The sequence below is a fragment of the Ranitomeya variabilis genome, chromosome 4 (genome assembly GCF_051348905.1).
Source record: "Ranitomeya variabilis isolate aRanVar5 chromosome 4, aRanVar5.hap1, whole genome shotgun sequence".
Classification (NCBI taxonomy): domain Eukaryota; kingdom Metazoa; phylum Chordata; class Amphibia; order Anura; family Dendrobatidae; genus Ranitomeya; species Ranitomeya variabilis.
In genome coordinates this window covers 702,795,358-702,809,455 of record NC_135235.1, presented here as the reverse complement: position 1 = coordinate 702,809,455, position 14,098 = coordinate 702,795,358, and the positions used below count along the sequence as shown (strand labels likewise).

General features: G+C 45.2%; 2 protein-coding genes across 2 annotated transcripts in view; one reads left to right on the top strand and one right to left on the bottom strand.

The window, feature by feature from the left end:
• Positions 1–14,098, bottom strand: part of LOC143766432 (uncharacterized) — an 805,019-nt gene that overhangs the window by 413,450 nt on the left and 377,471 nt on the right. The window lies entirely within an intron of this gene.
• LOC143766438 (uncharacterized) overlaps positions 10,530–14,098 on the top strand; it is a 92,700-nt gene continuing 89,131 nt past the window's right edge. Inside the window, exon 1 of the mRNA XM_077254129.1 lies at positions 10,530–10,557. The gene's annotated coding sequence lies outside the window, so the exon portion shown is untranslated. The remainder of the gene's footprint in view (positions 10,558–14,098) is intronic.

Genomic DNA, 14,098 nt, shown 5'->3' with positions numbered 1-14,098 from the left:
GTTGCAGAGTTTGTTCTTAGTAACCGTTCCTTTACAGCTACTGGGACCTCGCATTTTTTTGCTGCAGGGGTTTTCATCCACTGTTTGGGAACTTTTCTGGGGTGCAATCCTCCATGCCAGAGGAAGAGGAATTATCTTTCAGATTAATTAAGGTCTGGAAGAAGGTCAAAAGGGGTCTTTTTGGTAGCTGTTGATCGGGCCAAGATATGTGCTAACCACAAACATAGGAAGGATCCTGTCTTTTGGGTGGTTGTCCTCAAAAAATCTACTTGCTCCTAAATTCATAGGTTCTTATAAAATGATTAACATTTTGTTTCCTGTGATGGTTAGGTTGCTACTTCATATTGCCTCTAGGATCAATAATTTCTTCCATGCACCCCTGTAACACCCCCAAGTAACCGGTTGTTACAGTGGCATTGCTTTCTTCATGGGGAGAGTGATGCCATGCTTGGAAGTGAGGAAGGATCCCTTTAACAGGTAACCAGCACATACAACACTGTTCTGACTCCATGCCAGAAGGGGGAGCTCTGAACCCGGTTTCAGGGGAGCTTCCCTAGATATATATATTCTGGCCTGGGGGGAGGAGTTAGTTACATTGTGAGAGGAGAGTGAGGAGAGAGGAAGCAGGCAGAGTCTGAGAGAGGAAATCTGGGGCCGTGCAGACCTGTGGATCTGCAGCTCCTGTAAGGAGAAAGAAAAGCAGAGCAGTCTGTAGGAGACTGACAAGGAAAAGAAGCAAAAGAGAGTAAAGAGCTGGAGGGAAGCTGCGACTGAGCTTCCTCCATGCTGTAGGGCAGAATTCCGGTAGCCAGAAGACCGAGGTTGTGAGGGTAACTCTATGACCCATGGCAGAAGCCGGCGGACAGGAGATTGCAGGTCGCCTGTCCACCAATAACACCCGGAGGCACAGTAGTAGATAGAGCCAAGAGTCATCCTGAGAGACCCTGTAAAAAAGCTCGAGTTACCTGCCATGCGGGTCGTGTCCTACCACCAAAGGGGACAGAGACAACGTGAGGACCTTGTGTGAGGCCTAAGGCAGCAAGGGACTACAACACAGTGCAGAAGGGAAGGCTTTCAACCCCACCTGGCTAGGGGGATTCCTGAGTCGCTTCCAAGCCGGCTGGACCGTACTAGTACCTGTGATCCGGTGCCCGGGACTGAGGCTGCCTTACACCAGTAAAGAGACTGCAACCTTGTGTCCTCTGTTTCTTACTATACCATCACACGGGGAGCCAGCTTCACCTGTGGGAAGCCATACCATCCCTGCTGCCATAACATTACCCCAATGGACCCTTTATGCAGCATCGGTCATCCCTGACCAAATACCACAGGTGGCGTTATGAACATTCTTATTCCTAAAAACCCCTTTAAAGACCTTTCCTTTAATTTGAGAGGAGAACCTGGCACTCAACTTAATGCTTTGTGGGAAGTTTTATTATGTAGTACCAACAAACGTTTCGGTCCCCAAGTTCGGGACCTTCATCAGTTACGTACTAGTAGACTTTTGGAGAAAAGGGGCCACTTAGAAGAAAACAAACTGCGTCTGTATGCAAGGCAGTTGCCTGGTATGAGGCGGTAGAGAAATGCGCTTAGAGCTGTGTGCATGGCATGTGCTTCTGGCCCAGACACTCGTTTTCAAGCCGGCCGGACCATACCAGCACCTGTGATCCGGTACCCTGGACTGTGGCTGTCTACCATCAGTAAACCAGGTAAAGAGACTGCAACCCTGTGTCCTCCGTTTATTTTCCGGCACTACACCATCCTTGCAAACACATCGGGAGCCCTGGGGACTCCGTTTCACCTGTTGGAAGCCATACCATCTCTGCTGCCATAACATCACCCCAGAGGACACCTTTAAGCAGCGTCAGTCACCCCTGACCAAGTACCACAGTTGGCGTCACAAACTTTTATTATTTCACAAACCCCTTTAAAGACCTTTTCCTTTAACATGGGTGCCCAGGGCCATGGACCAGGTAAACGCTGCATGACACATCCCTTTAAGTATCAGACCCGATACCGAGTACCCGACGGCCCTGGTGGACGTTCCAACTTGATCACAAACAGAATGGACCGACCCCTTTAAAATGGGTCTTGTTGGCCTGAGAGACTGTGCTTAACTGTAAGACTATTGGACTGTAAATTTCCACCAAAACTGTCACTATTACAACATCATGTGGCGCACAGGAGGAGAAGGGCGTGTTGTTGTGGGCGGCACCTGGAGGAAAGGAGCGAAAACCATGACCGCCCCTCATCAATATTACTATGTGAGAGAAGTATGCTCATCAATGAGAGAAGTCCGCCTCCTGCTCTGGGACACAGGCTTGCAGTCTCTTTACCTGGTTTACTGATGGTAGACAGCCACAGTCCAGGGTACCGGATCACAGGTGCTTGTATGGTCCGGCCGGCCGGCTTGGAAGCGAGTCTGGAATCCCCTTAACCAGGTGGGGTTGGAAGCCTTCCTTCTAGCACTGTGTTGTAGTTCCTTGCTGCCTTAGGCCTCACACAAGGCCCTCACGTTTTCTCTCTGTCCCCCTTTAGGTTGGACACTACCCTCATTATAGGTAACTTGAGCCTTTTCACAGGATCTCTATCATGACATGGGCTCTATCTGCTACTGTGCCTTTGGGTGTTAATGGTGGACAGCTGACTTGCAATCTGCTGTCTGCCGTTTTCAGCCGTGGGGCATAGAGTTACCCCTAAACCTCGGTCTTCCGGCTGCTTCTCTCCAGCTCTCAACTCTCCTTTGCTCCTTTTCCTCCTTCACGCTCTCTACAGCTTGTTCCGTCCTTTTCTCTCTCCTTTCCAGGAGCTGCAGCACCTCAAGTGGCTGCACGGCCCCACACTTTCCTCACAGGAGCTGCAGATCTTCTCATCTGCACAGCCCCTTTCCTCTGTCTCTCTCACAGACTGACTACTTACCCTCCAGCCAGAATATATCTAAGGGAGCCACCCGCAAACTGGATCAGAGCTCCCCCTTCTGGCCTGGTATATGAACATGTTGTATGTTTGTGAATACCTGATAAAGGGATCCTTCCTCGCTTCCAATCGTGACATCACTCTCCCCATGAGGAAAGCAATGCCACTGTAACAACCAGGAACCTGGGGTGTTACACACTTAACTGCTGCACTTCCTGCATTCTCTTCTGTAGGCGGTTCCTTCTTCTGTGCTTCCGGCCATTCCATACTAGGAGGCGGACTTCTCTTGTTGATGGACAGATGTCTCGGACATAATAGTATCGGTGAGGGGCAGCCATAACTTTTGCACCGTTTTCCCAAGCTCCGCCCATGACAACACGCTCCACTGCTCCTGCACGCCACATGGCGCTGCAATGGTGGCGGTAATGGCGGCAATTAACAGTTCAATGGTCTCTCAATAAAGCACAGTCTCTGAGGCGCACAAGACCCAGTTTGCTGGGTCAGTCCATCCTGTTCGTGACGCCAAGTTTTGGAGCGCCCAGCTAGGGCCTAGGGGTACTCGGTACCCGGTCCAGTCATCATTAAAGGGGTGGTCATTGTGGCAGTGACCCGGCCTGTAGCCTTGAACATCCAAATTAAAGGAAAGGTCTTTAAAGGGGTTTTTAGGAATAAGAATGTTCGTGTCGCCACCTGTGGTATTCGGTCAGGGGGTGACCGACTCTGCGTTAAGGGGTCCACTGGGGTGATGGTATGGCAGCAGGGATGGTATGGTTTCCCACAGATGAAGCTGAATCCCCAGGGCTCCGGGTGTGATAGATAAAGATGGTGTAGTAAGAAACAGAGGACACATGGCTGCAGTCTCTTTACTGGTATAGAGCAGCCACAGTCCAGGGCACCGGATCACAGGTACTGGTACGGTCCAGCCGGCTTGAAAGAAACTCAGGAATCCCCCTAGCCAGGTGGGGTTGGAAGCCTTCTCTTCTGTGCTGTGTTGTAGTCCCTTGCTGCCTTAGGCCTCGCACAAGGTCCTCACGTTGTCTCTGTCCCCCTTGTTGGTAGGACACTACCCACATGGCAGGTAACTCAAGCCTTTTTACAGGGTCTCTCAGGATGACTCTATCTACTACTGTGCCTTCGGTTGTTAATGGTGGACAGGCGACCTGCAATCTCCTGTCCACCGGTTTCTGCCATAGGGTATAGAGTTACCCCCACAACCTCGGCCTTCCAGCTACCGGAATTCTGCTCTTTAGCATGGAGGAAGCTCAGTCGCAGCTTCCCTCCAGCTCTTTGCTCTCTTTTGCTTCTCTTCCCTGTCAGTCTCCTACATACTGCTCTGCTTTTCTTTCTCCTTCCAGGAGCTGCAGATCAACGGGTCTGAACGGCCCCAGCTTTCCTCTCTGACCCTGTCTGCTTCCTCTCTCCTCACTCTCTTCTCACAATGTAACTAACTCCTCCCGCAGGCCAGAATATATATCTAGGGAAGCTCCCCTGAAACCGGGTTCAGAGCTTCCCCTTCTGGCCTGGAGTCAGAACAGTGTTGTATGTGCTGGCTACCTGTTAAAGGGATCCTTCCTCGCTTCCAAGCATGGAATCATTCTCCCCGTGAGGAAAGCAATGCCACTGTAACAACCAGTTACCTGGGGTGTCACAGGGATGCATGGAAGAAATTATTGATCCTAGAGGCAATATGAAGTAGCAACTTAACCGTCACAGGATTCAAAATGTTAATCATTTTATAAGAACCTATGAATTTAGAAGCAAGCATCCTAGATGTGACCTTTAAGAGTAGATTTTTTGAGGACAACCACCCAAAAGACAGGAGCCTTCCTATGTTTGTGGTTAGAACATCTCTTGGCCCGATCAACAGCTACCAAAAACCTCTTATGACCTTCTTCCAGACCTTAATTAATCTGGAAGATAATCCCTCTTCCTCTAGCATGGAGGATTGCACCCCAGAAAAGTTCCCAAACAGTGGATGAAAACCCTTGCAGCAAAAGCGAGGTCCCAGTAGCTGTAAAGGAATGATTTCTACGAACAAACTCGACAAGGTGCAGAAATTCCACCCAATCTTCCTATTTAGAAGAAACAAAACCTGTTAAACACTGCTATACCTCCTGGTTCATCCATTCTGTTTTTACATTAATCTCTGGATGATAGCCTGAGGAAAAATACAGCTTGATACTCAATCTGGAACAAAAACTAAGCCAAACGCTAAGAAATGTAACCCCTTTATCAGAAATAATGTTTTTGGGAACATATTGCTAAGGTTATATGCCTCTCTCAAGTCAAGTTTGGAAAACCATTTAGCTTCAGATAATTGGTTAAACAGGTCAGGTTTAAGGCCGGCATCACACTCAGCGTATGAAAATACGGTCCGTATTTTACGGCCGTAATACGCAGAAATGTTCCAAAAATAGTAATCCGTATGTCATCCGTAGGCAGGGTGTGTCAGCGTATTTTGCGCATGGCATCTTCCGTATGTAATCCGTATGGCATCCGTACTGCGATATTTTCTCGCAGGCTTGCAAAACCGACATCTAATGGATTTATGTGCTCAAATGTTCGTTAAAACATATATACAGTATGTGTGTGTGTATATATATATATATATATATATATATATATATATATATATATATATATATATATATATATATATATGTATATATATATATATATATATATATATATATGTCATTGAGACATATATATATATATTCTGTATTTATATTTAATTCAGCGCGAGATATGTGAAACGCCGGTAATTCAATTGCCGGCTTTTCATTTCTCCTTCCCAAACCCGACATGATATGAGACATGGTTTACATACAGTAAACCATCTCATATCCCTTTTTTTTGCATATTCCACACTACTAATGTTAGTAGTGTGTATGTGCAAAATGTGGGCACTCTAGCTTGTAAAATAAAGGGTTAAATGGCGGAAAAAATTGGCGTGGGCTCCCGTGCAATTTTCTCCACCAGAGTGGTAAAGCCAGTGACTGAGGGCAGATATTAATAGCCCAGAGAGGGTCCATGGTTATTGGCCCCCCTGGCTACAAACATCTGCCCCCAGCCACCCCAGAAAAGGCACATCTGGAAGATGCGCCTATTCTGGCACTTGGCCACTCTCTTCCCACTCCCGTGTAGCGGTGGGATATGGGGTAATGAAGGGTTAATGTCACCTTGCTATTGTAAGCCAGGAGCTGTGCTAAAGCAGTGTTCGTGGCTGTAAAGCCCCCGGGAATGAATGGATTGCAGGGGAATGACCTGTAGTTACCTTCAGTCGCGGTGAGGCACCCTCTGCTGGATGTCCTCATATGAACTTGAGCGTGGGAACTTTTACCTCATGAACTGGAGCCTGGTAAAAGTTCCCACGCTCGAGTTCATATGAGGACATCCAGCAGAGGGCACCTCACCGCAACTCAAGGTAACTACAGGTCATTCCCCTGCAATCCATTCATTCCCGGGGGTTTTACAGCCACGAGCACTGCTTTAGCACAGCTCCTGGCTGTAAAATGATTTAACCCCTTCAGATGGATTTACTTCGTGGGACTTGACCTGAGCGTCGGAAGGTATGAGATATTGTTGAGTTTTTTTTTTTCCTTTGTTACAGGACGAGGGTCATCAGGTGGATTACCAGTATAATAAAATATTACAACAACCTGTGTCTTTATTTCATTAAAATACTTGTAAAAAATGTGTGTGTGTTTTATTAACCATTTTGTACTATTGGATTAATAATGGATAGGTGTCATAATTTGACACCTCTCCATTATTAATCTGGCTTAATGTCACCTTACAATAGCAAGGTGACATTAACCCTTCATTACTCCATATCCCACCGCTACACGGGAGTGGGAAGAGAGTGGCCAAGTGCCAGAATAGGCGCATCTTCCAGATGTGCCTTTTCTGGGGTGGCTGGGGGCAGATGTTTTTAGCCAGGGGGGGGGGGGCAATAACCACGGACCCTCTCTAGGCTATTAATATCTGCTCTCAGTCACTGGCTTAACCACTCTGGCGGAGACAATTGCGCCGGAGCCCACGCCAATTTTTTCAGCGATTTAACCGTTTATTTTACAAGCTAGAGTTCCCACATTTTGAACATACACACTACTAACATTAGTAGTGTGGAATATGCAAAAAAAAAGGGATATGAGATGGTTTACTGTATGTAAACCATGTCTCATATCATGTCGGGTTTGGGAAGGAGAAATGAAAAGCCTGCAATTGAATTACCGGCTTTTCTCTAACACTGGTGCGTATTTCTCACAAGTCACACTGCTGGTCCGTGTGTAATCCGTATTTTTCTCGCCCCCATAGACTTTCATTGGCTATTTTTTTGCGCAATACGGTGACAAACGCAGCATGCTGCGATTGTCTACGGCCGTAGAAGACCGTATAATACGGATCCGTAAAATACGGCTGATAGGAGCTGGGCCATAGAGAATCATTGGGCCGTGTGTTATGCATATTTTACGGGTGTATTTTCTGCGCTCATATGTCCGTAAAACTCGCCAGTGTGACGCCGGCCTAAGGGGTAAAGGACAGGGATTGTGAACCGTGATTTTATAAATCTCTTGCATGTATGCAACCCTCCATCCTTTTTTTAAGAAAAAAGCCATGGCGACTGGAGAGGTGGATGGCTGTATATGACCCTTAGCCAGACTCCTTTGAATATAGTCTATTAAGGCCATCCTCCCTGGAAGGGGTTAAATAAATGAGATTTCCGCATTTTATCTCCTAGTATGGAGTCAATAGCACAATCATATGCCGCCATATACAGCTCTGGCAAAAATTAAGAGACCACTGCAAAATGTTCAGTTTGTCAGATTTTTCTCTTTATAGGTATATTTTTGAGTAAAATGTAAATTGTTCTTTTATTCTATGAACTTCTGACAACGTCTCCGAAGTTCCAAGCAATACATTTTGCATTTTTTTCTGACAAACAAAAATGGTCAAAATTACAAAAATAACCCAGTGCTTTCAAATCTCAAATAATGCAAAGAAAACAAGTTCAGAATCATTTAGAAACAACAATACTAATGTTTTAACTTATGAAGAGTTCAGAAATCAGTATTTTGTGGAATAACCATGATTTTAATCACAGCTTTCATGCGTCTTGGCATGCTTTCCACCAGTCTTTCCCACTGCTTCTGGCGCAAAAATGTAAGCAATTCTTTGTTTGATGGCTTGTGACTATCCATCATCCTCTTAATTACATTCCAGAGGTTTTCAGTGGGGTTCAGGTCTGGAGATTGGGCTGCCCATGACAGGGCTTTGATGTGGTGGTCTCTTAATTTTTGCCAGAGCTGTAGTAGACGTCCAGTAACTGGTGATAATTCCCTCATGTGTGGGGTCTATTTGTCTCCAAGCAGAGAAATCACACGTTACATTCCACACATAACACTGTGTAGAAAAGGCGGCGCGGGGTAATTGTGCCAGTAGTGAGGGGGAATAATGGCGGGAATGTCACTGACTGAGGAGAAGTCTCCATGTAGGGTCTATATATATAATCCAAAAGCGAAATATACACACCACACCAAAAGGATATAGACGAGGTGCCAGGGTATATCTAGTGAGGTTCAGTGCTACTAGAGTATAATAAACCAATGAGAAAGGAAGCACCAAAGGAACCAAAGGTAAAATATAATAACAACTTTATTGAAAACAAAAATATAATTGGACATATAAAACACAGAGAGAACACAGGATAAAAGACAGGGAATGCACCATGAAGGTGGCACCACGGAAAACCAGCAGGTAAACCACAGTAAGAAGCATCAATGAACCTAAATTCTGTGCACCCAATCAAGGTAAGCATACAAGTATACAGGAAATGCCTGGACAAATGCCAATAGAGAGGGGCACCATTAAGGAGTAACTAGATATTAAGGAGAACACATGAAGATGCAAAAAGTAACAGTAGCGTGGAAAATACCTGTGGGACCGTGATGCCACCCACCCCAACGCCGCGTTTCGGCCTCGTGCCTTCTTCCGGGGGTATGGCATCATCAGTAAGTGCCAGCGTTTTAAAGTTTGGGTCAGCCAATCCAAAACGCCGTAACAATGAGGCCCATATGTCGGCGCATGCGCAAACCGGCTGGTTCAGGAGACAGGCCGACACCGAGGGCGTCAAGCGAGGCCGAAGACCGCGTCACCAGGCCCCGCCCACATGGAATCACGTGAGCGGCGGCGACGTCAGACCCCAGACAAGCCTGTGAGACGCCATCAGCATCGCCTGGCAACAGAGCGCCGGCGCGCATGCGCACTGGGTCAGGTAAGTATGGTGAAAACGGCAGCCAACAAAAAACTTTTTTGTTTCTTCATAATTTTTTATTCTCTTAGATTGGGTTCCGTTGGATCTGTACCATTTTGACTCTTCTTCTTATAATTATGCGGGATATCAACGTTTTATGAAGATCACAATGACTGTCTTTTGGATGATTGTCTCTTGTTTATTATTCACTATGTGCATCTATTTTATTATGTATTCACTGTGCGAACATATTTATATACGTAATTTGTATATGTGTACAATTTTTGTGGCACTGATATATCCTTCATATGGCTATGTTTTAGCATATTGTTGTTTAGTGTTTTACCATTCATGCATACTTTGCCCTAGTATTATTCCCTCTTTTTGTGAGGGTCCACATCACATTTTGATATATCTCTTGCACTTTGCACTTTATCACTATTTGTGCACTTTGTTTACAGGTTGAATCCTCCTGCTTGTATATTTCCAATGTTTCTCATCCAATATTGTCTTATTTGGGTTTCTTTGCCTGTGTTTTTTGTTGGCTGCCGTTTTCACCATACTTACCTGACCCAGTGCGCATGCGCGCCGGCGCTCTGTTGCCAGGCGATGCTGATGGCGTCTCACAGGCTTGTCTGGGGTCTGACGTCGCCGCCGCTCACGTGATTCCATGTGGGCGGGGCCTGGTGACGCGGTCTTCGGCCTCGCTTGATGCCCTCGGTGTCGGCCTGTCTCCTGAACCAGCCGGTTTGCGCATGCGCCAACATATGGGCTTCATTGTTACGGCGTTTTGGATTGGCTGACCCAAACTTTAAAACGCTGGCACTTACTGATGATGCCATACCCCCGGAAGAAGGCACGAGGCCGAAACGCGGCGTTGGGGTGGGTGGCATCACGGTCCCACAGGTATTTTCCACGCTACTGTTACTTTTTGCATCTTCATGTGTTCTCCTTAATATCTAGTTACTCCTTAATGGTGCCCCTCTCTATTGGCATTTGTCCAGGCATTTCCTGTATACTTGTATGCTTACCTTGATTGGGTGCACAGAATTTAGGTTCATTGATGCTTCTTACTGTGGTTTACCTGCTGGTTTTCCGTGGTGCCACCTTCATGGTGCATTCCCTGTCTTTTATCCTGTGTTCTCTCTGTGTTTTATATGTCCAATTATATTTTTGTTTTCAATAAAGTTGTTATTATATCTTACCTTTGGTTCCTTTGGTGCTTCCTTTCTCATTGGTTTATTATTCCATGTAGGGTCTACAGGGATAACATTCACTGAGGCCCCTGATCATGTGACCCCAGACTCCTCCCCTCCTGTGACCTCATCACAGGTCCTGTGCGCACAGAGCAGCCATATATGTGGAGTGCGGCTCTGCAGGTGGAGGTATGTGCTGGAGATTCCCCATCAGTGGGGGGGGGGACATTAACCCCTTTAGCATGAAGACCCTTTTAGGGTCCCTGTGTGGTGTGAACAGTGACGTAACAGCTGTGGACAGAATTCGGCTTCGCTGGTTCCCAAGTCCTCAGACACCTGCAGGATGAGAGGACAGAAGCCCAGAGAAGTTCTCCCACAATGCGATGATTCCTCTCCTAGTTCCGCCCCAGCACAATAATGTAGATACTAGTGATGAGTGAGCCGCTCGGCCCTTGATCCAGTATCCTGTGTGCTTTGGCCCCGTATGTTTCACAGCTGTTAGACAGCCAATAAACATAGTTACATGGGCTGAATAACGACCTCGGTCCATCAAGTTCAACCTTTCTCCACCAATTGTTCATTTTGTCACTAATGTAACTATAACCCACAGTGTTACTTGTACTGAGGAAATCATCCGGCCATTTATTAAAAGCTGTTATAGTGTCTGCCGTGCTAGGTGCATTACTCTACATTTATCAATATTAAACCTCATTTGATCTTTTCCAGATCATTTTTTAATATTGTAATTTCAAGGTCAGATTTTAACCCCTTCACGACCTTGCCCATTTCCGTTTTTGCGTTCTCGTTTTTCGCTCCCCTCCTTCCCCGAGCCATAACTTTTTTATTTTTCCGTCAATATGGCCATGTGAGGGCTTGTTTTTTTGCGGGACAAGTTGCACTTTTGAACTACATCATTGGTTTTAGCATGTCGTGTACTAGAAAACGGGAAAAAAATTCCAAATGCGGTGAAATTGCAAAAATAGTGCAACCCCACACTTGTCATTGTGATTCTCCAGGTCATTACGAGTTCATACACACCAAAGATGTCTAGGTTACGTTTTATCTAAGTGGTAAAAAAAAAATTCCAATCTTTGCTAAAAAAAAAAAAATTGTGCAATTTTCCAATACCCGTGATCTGGGTTCAAGTCAGGGCTTATTTTTTGCGTGCCGAGCTGAAGTTTTTAATGATACAATTTTGCTGCAGATATGCTCTTTTGATCGCCCGTTATTGCATTTTAATGCAATGTCGCAGCGACCAAAAAAACATAATTCTGGCGTTTGAAATTTTTTTTCTCATTACGCTGTTTAGCGATCAGGTTAATCCTTTTTTTTTATTGATAGATCGGGCGATTCTGAACGCGGCGATACCAAATACGTGTAGGGTTGATTTTTTTTTTATTGTTTTATTTTTAAAGGGGGCGAAAGGGGGGTGATTTAACCCCTTTACCCCCAAGGGTGGTTTGCACGTTAATGACCGGGCCAATTTTTACAATTCTGACCACTGTCTCTTTATGAGGTTATAACTCTGGAACGCTTCAACAGATCTTAGCGATTCTGACATTGTTTTCTCGTGACATATTGTACTTCATGATAGTGGTAAAAAATTTTCGATATAACTTGCGTTTATTTGTGAAAAAAATGGAAATTTGGCGAAAATTTTGAAAATTTAGAAATTTTCCAACTTTGAATTTTTATGCCCTTAAATCACAGAGATATGTCAGGCAAAATACTTAGTAAGTAACATTTCCCACATGTCTACTTTACATCAGCACAATTTTGGAATCAAAATTTTTTTTTGTTAGGGAGTTATAAGGGTTAAAAGTTGACCAGAAATTTCTCATTTTTACAACACCATTTTTTTTTAGGGACCACATCTCATTTGAAGTCATTTTGAGGGGTCTATATAATTGAAAATACCCAAGTGTGACACCATTCTAAAAACTGCAGCCCTCAAGGTGCTCAAAACCACATTCAAGAAGTTTATTAACCCTTTCGGTGTTTCACAGGAATTTTTGGAATGTTTAAATAAAAATGAACATTTAACTTTTTTTCACACAAAATTTATTTCAGCTCCAATTTGTGTTATTTTACCAAGGGTAACAGGAGAAAATGGACCCTAAAAGTTGTTGTACAATTTGTCCTGAGTACGCTGATACCCCACATGTGGGGGTAAACCACTGTTTGGGCGCATGGCAGAGCTCGGAAGGAAAGGAGCACCATTTTACTTTTCAATGCAAAATTGACTGGAATTGAGATGGGACGCCATGTTGCGTTTGGAGAGCCCCTGATGTGCCTAAACATTGAAACCCCCCACAAGTGACACCATTTTGGAAAGTATACCCCCTAAGGAACTTATCTAGATGTGTGGTGACCACTTTGACCCACCAAGTGCTTCACAGAAGTTTATAATGCAGAGCCGTAAAAATAAAACATATTTTTTCACAAAAATGATCTTTTTGCCCCAAATTTTTTATTTTCCCAAGGGTAAGAGAAGAATTTGGACCCCAAGAATTGTTGTGCAATTTGTCCTGAGTGCGCTGATACCCCGTATGTCGGTGTAAAGCACTGTTTGGGCGCATGGCAGAGCTCGGAAGGGAAGGAGCGCCATTTGACTCTTCAATGCAAAATTGACTGGAATTGAGATGGGACGCCATGTTGCGTTTGGAGAGCCCCGGATGTGCCTTAACATTGAAACCCCCCACAAGTGACACCATTTTGGAAAGTAGACCCCCTAAGGAACTTATCTAGATGTGTTTTGAGAGCTTTGAACCCCCAAGTGTTTCACTACAGTTTATAACGCAGAGCCATGAAAATAATTTTTTTTTTTCACAAAAATGATTTTTTTAGCCCCCAGTTTTGTATTTTCACAAGGGTTACAGGATAAATTGGACCCCAAATGTTGTTGTCCAATTTGTCCTGAGTACGCTGATACCCCATATGTGGGGGGGAACCACTGTTTGGGCGCATGGCAGAGCTCGGAAGGGAAGGAGCGCCATTTGGAATGCAGACTTAGATGGATTGGTCTGCAGGCGTCATGTTGCATTTGCAGAGCCCCTGATGTACCCAAACAGTAGAAACCCCTCACAAGTGACCGCATATTGGAAACTAGACATCCCACGGAACTTATCTAGATGTGTTGTGAGATCTTTGAACCCCCAAGTGTTTCACTACAGTTTACAACGCAGAGCCGTGAAAATAAAAAATCTTTTTTTCCCCACAAAAATGATTTTTAGCCCCCCAAATTTTTATTTTCCCAAGGATAACAAGAGAACTTGGACCCCAAAAGTTGTTGTCCAATTTGTCCCGAGTACGCTGATACCCCATATGTTGGGGTAAACCCCTGTTTGGGCGCACGGGAGAGCTCGGAAGGGAAGGAGCACTGTTTTACTTTTTTGAGATCGGACGCCATGTCGCGTTTGGAGAGCCCCTGATGTGCCTGAATAGTGGACACTCCCCAATTCTACCTGAAACCCTAATCCAAACACACCCCTAACCCTAATCCCAATGGTAACCCTAACCACACCCCTAACCCTGACACACCCCTAATTCTAATCCCAACCCTAATCCCAACCGTAAATGTAATCCAAACCCTAACTTCAATATGGCTCAAGAAGCTGGCATAGCCTGATCGTCTCTGCTACATAGCAGCGATCATCAGATCACTCCTATGTAGCTGATTTACAGGCTTTCTATGAGTGCCGACCACAGGGTGGCGCTCACAGCAGGCCGG